This window comes from Conger conger, chromosome 17 (genome assembly GCF_963514075.1).
Source record: "Conger conger chromosome 17, fConCon1.1, whole genome shotgun sequence".
In the NCBI taxonomy this organism is placed as follows: Eukaryota; Metazoa; Chordata; class Actinopteri; order Anguilliformes; family Congridae; genus Conger; species Conger conger.
The window spans coordinates 373,443-387,500 of record NC_083776.1 but is presented as its reverse complement, the minus strand read 5'-3'; positions in this window follow the sequence as shown (position 1 = coordinate 387,500).

The window sequence follows — 14,058 nt, the reverse complement described above, 5'->3', positions numbered from 1 at the left end:
GGGAGAATTAAGACACTGCTTCTTCAGCAGTGGGGTGGTGTGGGACCTCTTGAGGGATGAGGGGAACCATCCAGAAGACAAGGGGGAGTTCACAATGGAGAGGAGAGAGGTAACAATGGGAGGATGTCAGGTGTGATCGCCTGGAGGAGAGATGTGGGGATGGGATTGAGGGCACAGGTGGTCGGGTGGTGGGAGAGCAGGAGTCGGAAAACATCAGAGTCTGCGAGGGGAGAGAGAGAGGATGAACAAGGGAGGGGCACAGAGAGCGACACAGGGAGGGGCACAGGGAGGGGCACAGGGAGGGGCACAGGGAGGGACACAGAGAGGGGCACAGGGAGGGGAGAGAGAGGATGAACAAGGGAGGGGAGAGAGAGGATAAACAAGGGAGGGGGGAGAGAGGATAAACAAGGGAGGGGGGAGAGAGAGGGGGAGAGGCACAGAGAGGGGCAGACACAGAGAGGGACAGAGAGGGGCACAGAGAGGGGCACAGAGAGGGACACAGAGAGGGGCAGACACAGAGAGGGACAAAGAGAGGGGAGAGAGGGGCACAGGGAGGGACACAGAGAGGGGCACAGGGAGGGGAGAGAGGATGAACAAGGGAGGGGACAGAGAGGGGCACAGAGAGGGACAGAGAGGGGCAGACACAGAGAGGGACACAGAGAGGGACACAGAGAGGGAGGAGAGCACACAGACAGGGCGGGCAGACGGGTGGGGGAGGTGGTGAAGGAGCTGTGGATGTCTGCATCATTGAAGGACATCAGCTGAGGAGGAGGACTGAGGTGGGGGAGGACGTGCACTCAGTTGACGATGGTTAGAAGTGGACTTTGATAATAATCCACCTCGGCGGAGGTGACAGCAGAAGAGAATGGGGGGGAGGGTTATGATAGGAAAGCAGAGAGGAAGACGTGGAGTCAGTTGGGGATGATTGGAGATGGATTCTGGGAGTGAGAGCGGAGGTTATGACGGACTCTAGTAGTGGGAGCCAGAAGAGGGTCAGAAGAGAAGCAGTTCCTTGCGAAGATCAGGGCTCGGAGATTGCCAGCCGTGTGCGGTGGGGGAGACTGCTACGGGGCAAGGTCGAAGGGGTGGAGGAGCAACTTTAGGTATTCAGGTAAAGAAAGGTATCGTTAGCATGTAGTCACCCCCTCATGCTCATGTCTTCTGGTTACCCACAACCTTCTGCTTACCCCCCTTACCCCCCTTACCCCCCTTACCTACTGCAGCCATGCCCCAGTGATGCCCACATCAGCCTGCCCATCCAATGACCTTTGAAGACGGGAAATCTTCTGTGCGTGAGAAGGGAATCTGTGTTCATTATATAGTAATGGTAAGCCCGTCCGTACGCAAAGCTGGCCAGCAGGGGTGTACGGCACAAACAATGCAATCACTCAAAAAGACTGATCTTAAATCTCATCTGAACAGCAAGCACTAGCCTGTGGTGTCATGCGTTGTTGGTGGATGAGACAAAGATTTAAATGTTTTGTTTAAATGAAAAAGCATTTGGTGCCAAACTCAGCTCATCACCCACTCAGCAGTGCCTCATCAGGCACAGGCAGGTGACTCATTCAGGTTCAACAGAACGAAGGAGATGCTTAACAGTAAGGGATGCCGCAGCCAAGCTCATTTTACTTTTTATGTTCCTTCCAAGCTTGGCTTTTGTCAAAATTCATTTTTCTTCACCTACGACATTAAGATTGATACTTAATGTTAAAACTGCGGGATACGAACGAGAGAACTTTCAGATGATATCAGTGATAATGGTTCTTCAATTACCTGTTTGGTGTCTAAGATTTCAGCATTGTTTAACCCTCTGTGGTACGCATTATGTTCTAACCATTTAATATTTTTTCTCCTATGTCTTTATGACATAAAATAGGTCCAATAATACAAATTATAAGAGATTTCTAAAATATTTTTTTTAGGGGGGGGTATTTGTCGCCATATGGAAACTGTGTACCACAATAGAAAATGGTCTCAGTATATGTATACACTTATATTTATACACTTAAATCCCATAATACGTGAATAATTACAATTTATTCCTCAATATTGTCATTTAAAGCATTACTGTTGTCACATCTTCTTCTTGCCCTTTCTATATAACATGGATGTGTTCATTTTTCTGAATAGAATAAATATAAATCATAATTGTGTTATTTTTGCATAAATACAAGTATATTCCTGTAAAGATACAGGAAAAATATATATATTTTATGGCGAATACCTGCACCAAAATCTTTTTTGTAGTGAAATCTGTGGAGCACTTTGACATGCGTCTTCCATGTGATGTGATGGTGACCATGGGAAAGAGAGGCACGGAGGTAAAATGAAATAACATGCAACTTAAAAACAGCACATTATTGGCAACTAAAGGCCTGCCCTTTTAATAACAACAATGCAATATGTATGTCATTGAAATAAGTGATCAGCTTCAGAGTTGGCCTATTGCTTCCAAGGCCCAAATTTGACTCATTGAAAGGAATTCATGAGAACATGCAGACACTGCAGCCCTCCAGGACTGGAGTTAAACCTGCAGACACTGCGGCCCTCCAGGACTGGAGTTAAACCTGCAGACACTGCGGCCCTCCAGGACTGGAGTGGAGTTGAAGACGGACAAAAGCTAAGCATTCAGTAACTGGATGCTCTTTGGAGCATTATCAAATAATGCTGGGATAACTAAGAAATTCTGAAATTAATGTTCAATTCAGATTAAGATTAAGATTAAACTTTTCACTCAAATTGCTATGCTGATGAAGTGATTAGTAGCCTAATCACTTCAAGTAAAAAGTTTGTATTAAATGAGAAAGAATGGAAAATAGAAGCATTTTCCCTAGTCTTCCATGTGATGTGATGGTGACCATGGGAAAGAGAGGCACGGAGGTAAAATGAAATAACATGCAACTTAAAAACAGCACATTATTGGCAACTAAAGGCCTGCCCTTTTAATAACAACAATGCAATATGTATGTCATTGAAATAAGTGATCAGCTTCAGAGTTGGCCTATTGCTTCCAAGGCCCAAATTTGACTCATTGAAAGGAATTCATGAGAACATGCAGACACTGCAGCCCTCCAGGACTGGAGTTAAACCTGCAGACACTGCGGCCCTCCAGGACTGGAGTTAAACCTGCAGACACTGCGGCCCTCCAGGACTGGAGTGGAGTTGAAGACGGACAAAAGCTAAGCATTCAGTAACTGGATGCTCTTTGGAGCATTATCAAATAATGCTGGGATAACTAAGAAATTCTGAAATTAATGTTCAATTCAGATTAAGATTAAGATTAAACTTTTCACTCAAATTGCTATGCTGATGAAGTGATTAGTAGCCTAATCACTTCAAGTAAAAAGTTTGTATTAAATGAGAAAGAATGGAAAATAGAAGCATTTTCCCTAGTGGTCTCAAACCTTTGGACCCCACTGTATTTCCAGAACGGGCTGGAGCACACACAGTGAAATGGACTCTGGACTCAGAGGCCGGAGATCAAAGCCTGGGTACTCCTGCTTAGCCGTCTTTTTCGTCTTCAGTCATAAGGTTCCACCATCTTCCACCGTCTTATTAAAGCCCCTCTACCATTCATTTTAAAATATGATGCTTTCATGAGAAAAAAATTACAAAAAAAGTTATGTAACGTACATACCCTCACTGAGCACCTTATTAGGAACATTTGTACTTTATTACACATCCTTATTCATGTGATTATCTAATCAGCCAATTGTGTGGCAGCAGTGCAATGCATACAATCATGTAGATACGGGTCAAGAGTTTCAGTCAACCATCCGTGTGTGGAAAAAATGACAATCAACTTTCAAAAAATGACAATCAACTTTCAACCCAGACTGTCTTCCAATAGGCCTGTGTCTTTTACACTTATGTATGCTGAGGAGAGAGAACCAAAGACCAGGCTTAAAATGTTGGAGTGTGACAGAAATGTAGTAGTTGCACAGTTCCTGTTGGTAAAGACCACAATTAATTTAAATATGTACATAGAATAAAAGTTAAAAATCTTCAACAGATTTTTAATCAACCAGACAGTTTGGGAACTAATTTCTCAAAAATGTAAATGCAGCTGTAAGTCATTTTTGTCAATGAGCTTATTTTACTCTGCTGAAATGTCAGGCATATAATAGGGCAGTTTGATTCTTTTATTTCTTTTGTCATGAAGTCATGGACATCAAACTGTTTTATGGGAGAGGAAAGGTAGCAGTAGTGCCAGAGATTCATGTAGATTCAGAGATTAAAAGGATATTTCACATTAGCATAGCAGAAAGTAATTCTGTGGAGCTTACCCCCATTTTATTTGCATTGAGTGAATACTATCAACACCAGCTGTCCCTTCTGACTGCTAATGAGGTTCCCAATTAACTCCCATTCATTTTTTAGACCTGGCTTAAATTAAGTTTTTAATAGTTTCATGAGCTGATAAGCTTTCAGATTTCTGTTAGCTATAAATAGAATAACTATTTTCAGATTGTCTACTGCGTTGAAATACAACAAGCTGTATTTTGATAGTTTTAATGCACATAAATAAGGCTATAAAGCAACAAAAATGTATCAGATATTAAAAGATGACCACTGGCCTAACGGTCGGCAGGGACAGCTGATGTTCATAATATTAGCTCTATGCAAGTAAAATGGAGTAAACTCCACAATATGACTTGTGTTGTACCAAAGTGAAATATCAGTTGAAGTGTGTCAGTAATGAAGATAATCCATATTATATCCCCAGTACTGCAGATCTGTGTGATGATTCTTACCCATCAAGTTCATTAAAGCCTGGATATCCCATGTTCCTTATCTAAGTCGAAAGTTTTTTTAGTTTACCTTTGTTTGATATGTCAACCCGGTGGTAAAGGTCAGTAATTTCCCAATTAATGGTAATTTAATTAGCTTGGGAATTAGTGAGTCTCAGTGGGTAGCACTGCCGCCTCACAGCAAGGAGGTCCTGGGTTTGAATCCCCGTCGGCCGGGGCCTCTCTGTGTGGAGTTTGCATGTTCTCCCCGTGTCTGCGTGGGTTTCCTCCGGGTACTCCGGTTTCCTCCCTCAGTCCAAAGACATGCAGGTTAGGCTGATTGGAGAATCTAAATTGCCCGTAGGTATGAGTGTGTGAGTGAAAGGTGTGTGTGCCCTGCGATGGCCTGGCGACCTGTCCAGGGTATATTCCTGCCTTTCACTCAATGTATGCTGGGATAGGCTCCAGCCCCCCTGCGACCCTGTTCAGGATAAGCAGGTTAGGATAATGAATGAATGAATGAATGAATTAGTGAGTGTCTTAATTCTCTCATTGTCGGGTTGGGTTTTTGACAAAAATATTTTTTCTTCCGCATATTTATGAATTTTCTTAAGAACTTTATGCAGCAATGCTACTGATTTACTGAGACATGTATTCCCAACGCTTCTTAATTTCCATATTGCGGTACATTTCCACCGAAAGGCATCTCTGTAAGTGTGCAGCAGCAGCACATGATATAAATAATGAAATATGAAATACATGCATAAGAAATAAATAAATGGGCTGGTTGAAATAACAGAGCATAATTTGGCAGATCAGTCCCCTGCCACTGCATAAACACTGTTAGCATCACAAAGCTCAGTTATGCAGCATAAACACTGTTAGCATCACACAGCGTAGTTACACGGTATAAACACTGTTAGCATCACACAGCACAGTTATGCAGCATAAACACTGTTAGCATCACACACAGCATAGTTACACTATAAACAATGGCACCATCATACACAGCGTAATTACACTGTATAAACACTGTTAGCATCACACAGCGTAGTTACACAGTATAAACACTGTTAGCATCACACAGCACAGTTATGCAGCATAAACACTGTTAGCATCACACACAGCATAGTTACACTCTAAACAATGGCACCATCATACACAGCGTAATTACACGGTATAAACACTTAGCATCACACAGCACAGTTATGCAGCATAAACACTGTTAGCATCACACATTGTAGTTACACTTTATAAACACTGTTAACGTCACACACAGTGTAATTACACTGGAAGCCCTTTTACCATCACACAGCACAGTTACACTGTATAAACACTGTTAGCATCACACACAGCGTAGTTACACTGTATAAACACTGTTAGCATCACACACAGCGTAGTTACACTGTATAAGCTCTAGCACCATCACACACAGTACAGTTACAGTGTATAAACATAATTAGCATCACACAGCACAGTTACGCTGTAGAAACACACACAGCATAGTTCCGATCTGTGTGACTCACACGCATTTATCTCATTGTAAGCCAATGGGGCTGACGGGCGGATGCTGTGGAATCCAAGTCGGAGGTCAAAAAAACATTTTTACGGCCTGTGACAGCAGGTTTATTTCTCAGTGGGATAGATTTCTTGCTCTGCACCCTGCCACTCACACATGGATGTGTGGGAAGGGCCCGCTAGTGGATACATTCCTTCTGCAGCCAAGCCTGTCCCGGGCAGGGTGTAAATCTCCCCTTCCCAAGAGCTGTTCACATGGCCTTTTTTCTTTTAAGGTCATTTAGTTAATTCTGCTGCCAGCTTGTGACATCCTAAACACTGCAGAAAGCTGTTCTTATTTTCGGAAAGTCGGTGTGGAGAGGATTTAATGGACATCTGAGACGCTAGCCGCACATAAACCATGTTCTACTGTCAGGTACATTACCCTGCCTTTTTCCCACCCCCAAAAAAAATTACGAGTCCTCCGTACAGCTCACAAATGCACTGTATGAAACAGTTTGGCAGGGCTAATACGTGAACACACATCTCCCCGAAGTGGCTGTATGCCCTGGGTCAGTGAGAAGAGTGTCTCTGCTGTAAACTGCAATGGCTGCAGGTTTCTGAGTTAACCGTTGCCAAAATAACAAAACAATTTGTCAGCTTGAGGCTCAATGACTACAAGCTTTGCGTCACCCAGAGTGTGAATGACCTTGATTGTTAATTTGATCGTTCACATAAGTCAACATTACAATCTCCCACGGCTATGATCTCTAAAGAAAGGAAAGGTTTTACCAAGTCAAAAAACCAAAAGGAATTATTAGGTTGTAGCTTGTGGGACAGTTACATTTTTAAATTGCTCCATGTTATTGCATTGGTTTGCTTTCCCACATAAAATACATATCTCATCCGTTTCAAAACCAACCTCGATGCCATTTCACAGGTCTACTACAATAGCAATTGACTCAACAATTTTGGTATAGCTAAGTTGTGCCATTTCTGTTTAATGGATAAATAAGCATAAAAATGACTTGTATAAATAAGCCAACTGATCCTGACACACAACCACCCATTTTGTCGGTAATTCACAGACAAACATGCTTTCTCTTATTCCGTGACTGTATAATTTATACAAATTTGAATTAAACCTAAAAAAATATATATTTCGACCACTCGGGGAGACACAATGCTCACAAAAATCAGGCTAATCTTAAGTTCTAAATGAACATGAGACCTTTATGTTCAGCAACGTTATCGAATGCAGGTTGTAGCATGATGATATTGCATTGCTCACCAGTAGCACCAGTCTTACTGCTGGCCAAAGCGGCAAGCATTCAATTTGTCAAAACGGATACAGTAAAATAAAATAAAACAACTTACAGCTAAATTGGCAGCTATGTTATCTAGTTTATTAGCTAATGTTCATCAGCAGCAACAAAATTAGTTCACTAACGTTAGCCTGCTAGCTCTAGCAACACTAAGAAATGGCAGTGAAAGGTAGCTATAGCTAGAGAGGGTTTTTAAAAGTTCTTTGCGATCTGCCTCGCTAGCTATTTGTCATTACACATCAGAGGACATGCAATCTCGCCAGCCTAGCCAGATGTAGTCTAATAATATGCAAATATCATTTTGATGGCAGTCAATCGGTGTCAAGTGTTAATTGAACCTCCCCGTGTAAAAACTAAGAAAATAAATCGCAAAAAATTTTTTCAATGTTTGCATTTGCTGAAAGCCTCAAAAGAAAGGAATTTTAATTGACCGGTTGCTATTTTCAGCCTGCTCTCCAACAAGGCTTACAACAGCGCAGATCTCCGACAACATTGTACATCCCTGTAGTTTATATTCAGTTTGTGCAGGAAAATCCTTTCTCATTTAGACCTGATTATTTGAATAGCAAATGGATAAATTCAACACATACAAGATGAATTGTATATATTGCACATAACATGTATTCCCACAGTGAGATTGTGATTTGTGGGCGACACTAACATTGAGTGACTGTGAATGCACAGCACTTCCCTATAGGGGCTTACACACTCACCGTGCACTCGCTGGTCATGGGTATGCACTTCCCTATAGGGGCTTACACACTCACCGTGCACTCGCTGGTCATGGGTATGCACTTCCCTATAGGGGCTTACACACTCACCGTGCACTCGCTGGTCATGGGTATGCACTTTGGATTAGAGCGTCTGCCAAATGCCAATAATCTAATGTAATGTAATTACTTTGTTTAATTGCTCAATTAATTTTGGACAAATATGAATAATTTTGTGTAGGCCCATGTACGTACATACTGTAGCCTTATCTTCTTCGTCACTTTTATCCTGAACAACATACAGTAAGCCTATTTGAATGAGATCATAGCAATATCCACTCTACAATATACACTTTTATAATAATTACATTATTGGCATTTAGCAGACGCTCTTATCCAGAGCGACGTACAGTTGATTAGACTAAGCAGGAGACAATCCTCCCCTGGAGCAATGCAGGGTTAAGGGCCTTGCTCAAGGGCCCAACGGCTGTGCGGATCTTATTGTGGCTACACCGGGATTAGAACCACCGACCTTGCGGGTCCCAGTCATTTACCCTAACCACTACACTACTGGCTGCCCCCTGTAATAAGTAATCCAAGATACGTGGTCCCAAATAGGACACATAGGCATGTTGGAAATTAAGCATGTTAAAGAAAAGTGCAAAATAAGTATATTGCCTCTAACTTTAATTAGCAAATTGCCAATTTACTTTACTTTACTACTCTTAAGCTTATGAATTCTTTAAGAAGTTTGAATCTTAAAGGTACAAAAAGGTATAACATTGTTATAATCCCTTCCTATCATTGAAAAAAAGCTCACTGACATGTTGACTCACTCTCTGCCTGTGTTTATAGTCCTTACATTCGGGTTTCAAAATATACATTTGAAACATTTGAACACTCTGTCCCAAAACATTCTATAGCTGTACAATAATTCAAGCTCATTGGTTGAAAATTGGTTCTAATTGCCACAGCCAATGGCATGGGGGGGGTTTCAAGAGAAGTGTGCGTTTACTGTGAAGGGGGAGGGATAAACAGTGTTGTGGTTTGAAGGTGTTTGTTGCTGCAATTCCTATCTTGGCTGTTAGAAGTCTGAAATGACCTATTGTACCTTTAAGTGTGCTGCTTTCAAATGATCAGCGTCAAACTCTATGTTCAACGACAAGTAACACATTGACTATGCATGAGACAAATTGAGTGCTGCCAGTTGTTGAAACTTGTCGTCATCCATTCAGGAAGCCGTTAGTTTCTTAAACTGTAACAAGTCACAACAATATGTGATAGTAGTAGGTAGTCTGCGGTTATAAAAGGCTAAAATGTGTACTCGCTTTGTGAAAACAATAATATTGAGTTTATCCCAAAACATCAAGAAACTATCCGGGCTAACTCAGTTAGCCATGTAGCCTATGTGAAACGGCTCTGACTGTGTTGCTAGGTAGCGTATGCCTGCTTTATAAACAGCTGTGATGTGACTGGACACACTAGGAAAGGACAGCTTCAAACAAAATCAACAACTTGAACCCTGATGGTGCTCACCTTGGCTTTATTTTGAGCTGTGCACTACGCCAGGCTTAGCGTTGCTGCCAAGATACGTCTTAATGTGGAGCTGGCTGATGTTACAGTTAGGGCTGCTCAAATCCATTTACTGTCTTTTGAGACTTTCAGCAACTGCAAACATTTCACTCAACGTAGTTTTAGTGATTAATAGGATTTTTTTTGTGATTCATATAAATTATGAATGCACGACTACGTTTTGGATTTCCTTTGCTGTGTCTGTTTGCCCCTCTTTACGAACAAACAAGCTTGGATTATCGACGATGATTTTCTTTTTGGTCTTTTATAATGTCTATTCCCATGTATTGATCCAGTTTATCAAAAAGAGAAATTGACTTAGTTATGTAAAAATACTCTGTGCGTCTTGTCTCTTCTTGGACAAATTTTGAAAAAGCATTCAGAAATAAGATCCTACATTTGGAATTTACATTACAAAAGGCTGCAGGCTTCTCTTGCCTGTCTCTGGATCCAGATGGGGTTCACAGGTTTTTAGCTGATCGATTGAGTGGATTTGTGCATTTGTGCTTGGCTTGCAGTTTCACTCCGTATCAGATGTGACAGATGTGATTTAGTTTCACACTGTATCAGATGTGATTCCCAGCCTGAACCGATTGTACATTCCTTCTCTTTCCACAGATGATTGGTTTTGTTTTCATAGGGCAGGGGGGGGGAGCACACGAGGTACATTATCCTCTCCCTCCACCCCCTCCTCCCCCTCCAAACCACCCCCTCCTCCCCCTCCAAACCACCACCCCCCTCCTCCCCCTCCTCCCCCTCCAAACCACCCCCTCCACCCCCTCCTCCCCCTCCCCCTCCACCCCCTCCTCCCCCTCCATTGCCCTGCCTTGCCCAGCCTTGCCCTGCCTTTAGCCACGCCCCTCCTCCTGCTGCAGCAGTCCGTGGAGCTGCCGCACCGCTGTTTCCCTCCACATTAACAGTCCAATGTCACTGAAGACGTCTCTGGCGGAACGTTTTTTTTTTGGGGTTTTTTTGACCGAGGTTCAAGCAAGCATCCTTCCCCCATCTTCTTAGCGTCACCGGGTTAGTTACAAGGGCCATAAATTTGTCACTGTTAATCACAGGACTCTGACCCGACATTACAAAAAGCTTCCAGCTGGGCGCTTTCCTCTCTCTTGTAATGCTATCGTTGACTTTTATGAACACCGTCAAAAAACTCTGAAGGCAAAGGAACATCTTAACAACTTTCTAGAAGTGAGAAAAACAGAAGGTTCTCTCCTTTCCTCCCTCATAAAAGGGCTGTAAATACGCTGGGTGTCAGCCAGTGTTTTGGCAGGCGTTTTGTCCTTGTCTCCTCTCGCGGTTCCACGCACCACTATGCACTTTTGGACTGAAAAAGCCTTTGTGGGCAGGAAGTTATTGTAAGGGAGGTCACAACGATGCATGACTCAGCTTTGGGCGATAAAGACGGAGGGAAGGACGAGGAATCGGGAGAAGGACGCTCCATGTGACGATGGGTTTAGGAAACGTCAGCCAATCACCTGACTCCTGCAGGGCCTGCCCACCGCAAGGCTCCCGTTTCACACAAATTTATTTTAAAAAAAGGTTTTAGAACCATTCACACAATCTTCACATCACCTTCACAAAGCACTTCAGCTTCACAAAGACGTGTGTAAATGCTTCATGAGTGATCATGAAGCACTGTTATGTGCTTCGTGAACGTCGCCAGGGGAGCTGTCGGGGCTGTAGCCGTGCCAGGTAATAAGTCATCTTCATTTGCCGATAAGACAATTCATGGACCCAGCAGTGTGATGTGCACTTGACACATGTAGAACTACAAGGGGCCTGACATCAAAGATGGCATATTAATCCTGGGTTAATGATGTTGATGTTACACAGCAAGGAGCTTGGGGTGTATGTTTATTGCCAAAAAAGAATAAGCTTCTAAGCAAAAAAAAACCTTTTTAAAAAATCACAAAATTACTTTCTCATAGGCGCTTTGGGGGGGGGGGGGGGCAGGATACTCACAAAGTTTGCCTTGGGGCTCAAGAAACTATAAGCAATCATGGTCAAATCCAGTCAAATCTCTTACTCCTGGAAGCAGGAAAGTTCCGTTCTGTGCAGAACTTCAAAGGAAATATTTTCCCTAGTTAGCAGGTTACCGTGCTAAATCTGTGGAAGTGGGAGATTGGAGCGCCCACACCACAGGCTGGAATGTCAACGGGACCCCAGGCAGCTCTTTAACCCATTAAGTTAGGTGAGGGTTTTTTTGCATTCATTCCTTTTTTTCAGGGTGCAATTAAATAATACAACTATCTGTATAACGTATTTTAAGATGCCATTGCTTTAGTGACAACAGTTATTTTGTAATCTGTGGGTGGTAAATGAAATGTGGGGGGACCCTACTTTCTCTGCATTTTGAAAATCCACATACTACAAGAAACAAGCAGTAAATGTCAGTGTCCTTTTCACAACAAGTGTCCAGCGGACCAAATGTATTATAGTTTCTCTTTCTAAAAATGTGGTAACTCAAATAAATGTTGATAGAATGTCCATTGCCTCACAGCAAGGAGGTCCTGGGTTCGAATCCCCGTTGGCCGGGGCCTCTCTGTGCAGAGTTTGCATGTTCTCCCCGTGTCTGCGTGGGTTTCCTCCGGGTACTCCGGTTACCTCCCCCAGTCCAAAGACATGCAGGTTAGGCTGATTGGAGAGTCTAAATTCCCCATAGGTATGAGTGTGTGAGTGAATGGTGTGTGTGCCCTGCAATGGACTAGCTACCTGTCCAGGATGTATTCCTGCCTTTGTATGCTGGGATAGGCTCCAGCCCTCCTGCGACCCTGTTCAGGATAAGTGGGTTCAGATAATGGATGGATGGATGGATAGAATGTCCATTGCTTACTCAGAATTTCTCTGGAGCAATTATCATTGGTGTCCATTTTGCCATTGTATACTTCTACAAAAGTAGTTGTACATAGAAATGATATTATCTACGCTTTGTATAGACTCTCTCGAACATGATGAGCTCAAGTACGTCTCTGACCAGTAATTGTCGTGTAGTTGCAGAGAAAATGTGTTACCTCCATTTGTGTGTAAGAAAATTCAGTATAACCGAATGACTGAATATCAGTGATATTGTCCTCAAATTTGAAAGGGGATTTGAAAAAACAAACCTCAAAGGATTACCTTTCCGAAGATACCAGGAATATGACTGTAGTCAAAAGAGTTCAAGAATAGTAACCATTTTAAGCTTGTGTCAAGAAAAGGTGCGATACTTAAGGGCTGTTGTTGTGTAATCGCTTAAATTATGCACTCTCGCGCCCGCACATTCCGCAGTCCAGGTTCTCTCTCGGTTAAGGTCACCAAGGATTCCGGGAGGTAGCCCGCCCCGCAGTCAGAGCGGACTGAAACCATAACGGCATGCAGGCTTCATATGACACCGGCGCAAACCATGGCCTTTCTCCTGACTACATTCACCTGTCAAGAGCAGTTTCATTGTTGCGGAGAAAAGTCGAGCTGTAAGTGTGGGATCGAAACGAGTTACACACTCCCTGAGGCTACGAGAGATTGCAAGTATTTCCTATGAACCGCTATGCTACTGCTCTATGACCAGGTGTGTCTCTCTTGTTTGTGGACCAACACTGCCCTCTTCGGGTGAAGTCGCCCATATGGAAATCAAATATATGTATAGTTCTATGTATGTAATGTCTGTCTTGTTTTTACATTAGGGACATATATGTCCATATATTAGATTTCAGCGTGGGCGATTAATTCGTTCTATGTGTCGTTTTATGTGTTCATCGTTTATTAAACAGACTGATTTTTTCGCCTCTCAAAAGCCAATATGAAACTGGCAAGATGCTTGTTTGCGAATGCTTTCTTGTTCGATATTTGAAACTTGACAAAACATTTTATTTGGTGTTCATTAATTCAGTATTTTTCTAATTTGAGGCTGTCATCTGGCTATTTTTGCTCATTTGTGACAGAAAAATAACGCTAAAATATTCGCTCTTGTCATCCTCTATACGAACAAACGTTGTAATATCGTCTCAATATTAACCGTCTACGTTCCTCGTGATTGTTAAGCATTTCCGTCTGAACCTCAATTTTGCCTTGAACAAGTCCAGGTCTCGAAATTCATTTTGGAAACTATACGGACATGACTCAGTCTCGTCCTCATACACTGCAGTGTCCGATGCATTCATTGCCATTTCCAGAGTGTCGCTTTCCTTTCAACAATCAAATGAATGACTAGGATTTCTGACAAAAAAATGTTTTTTACCACGT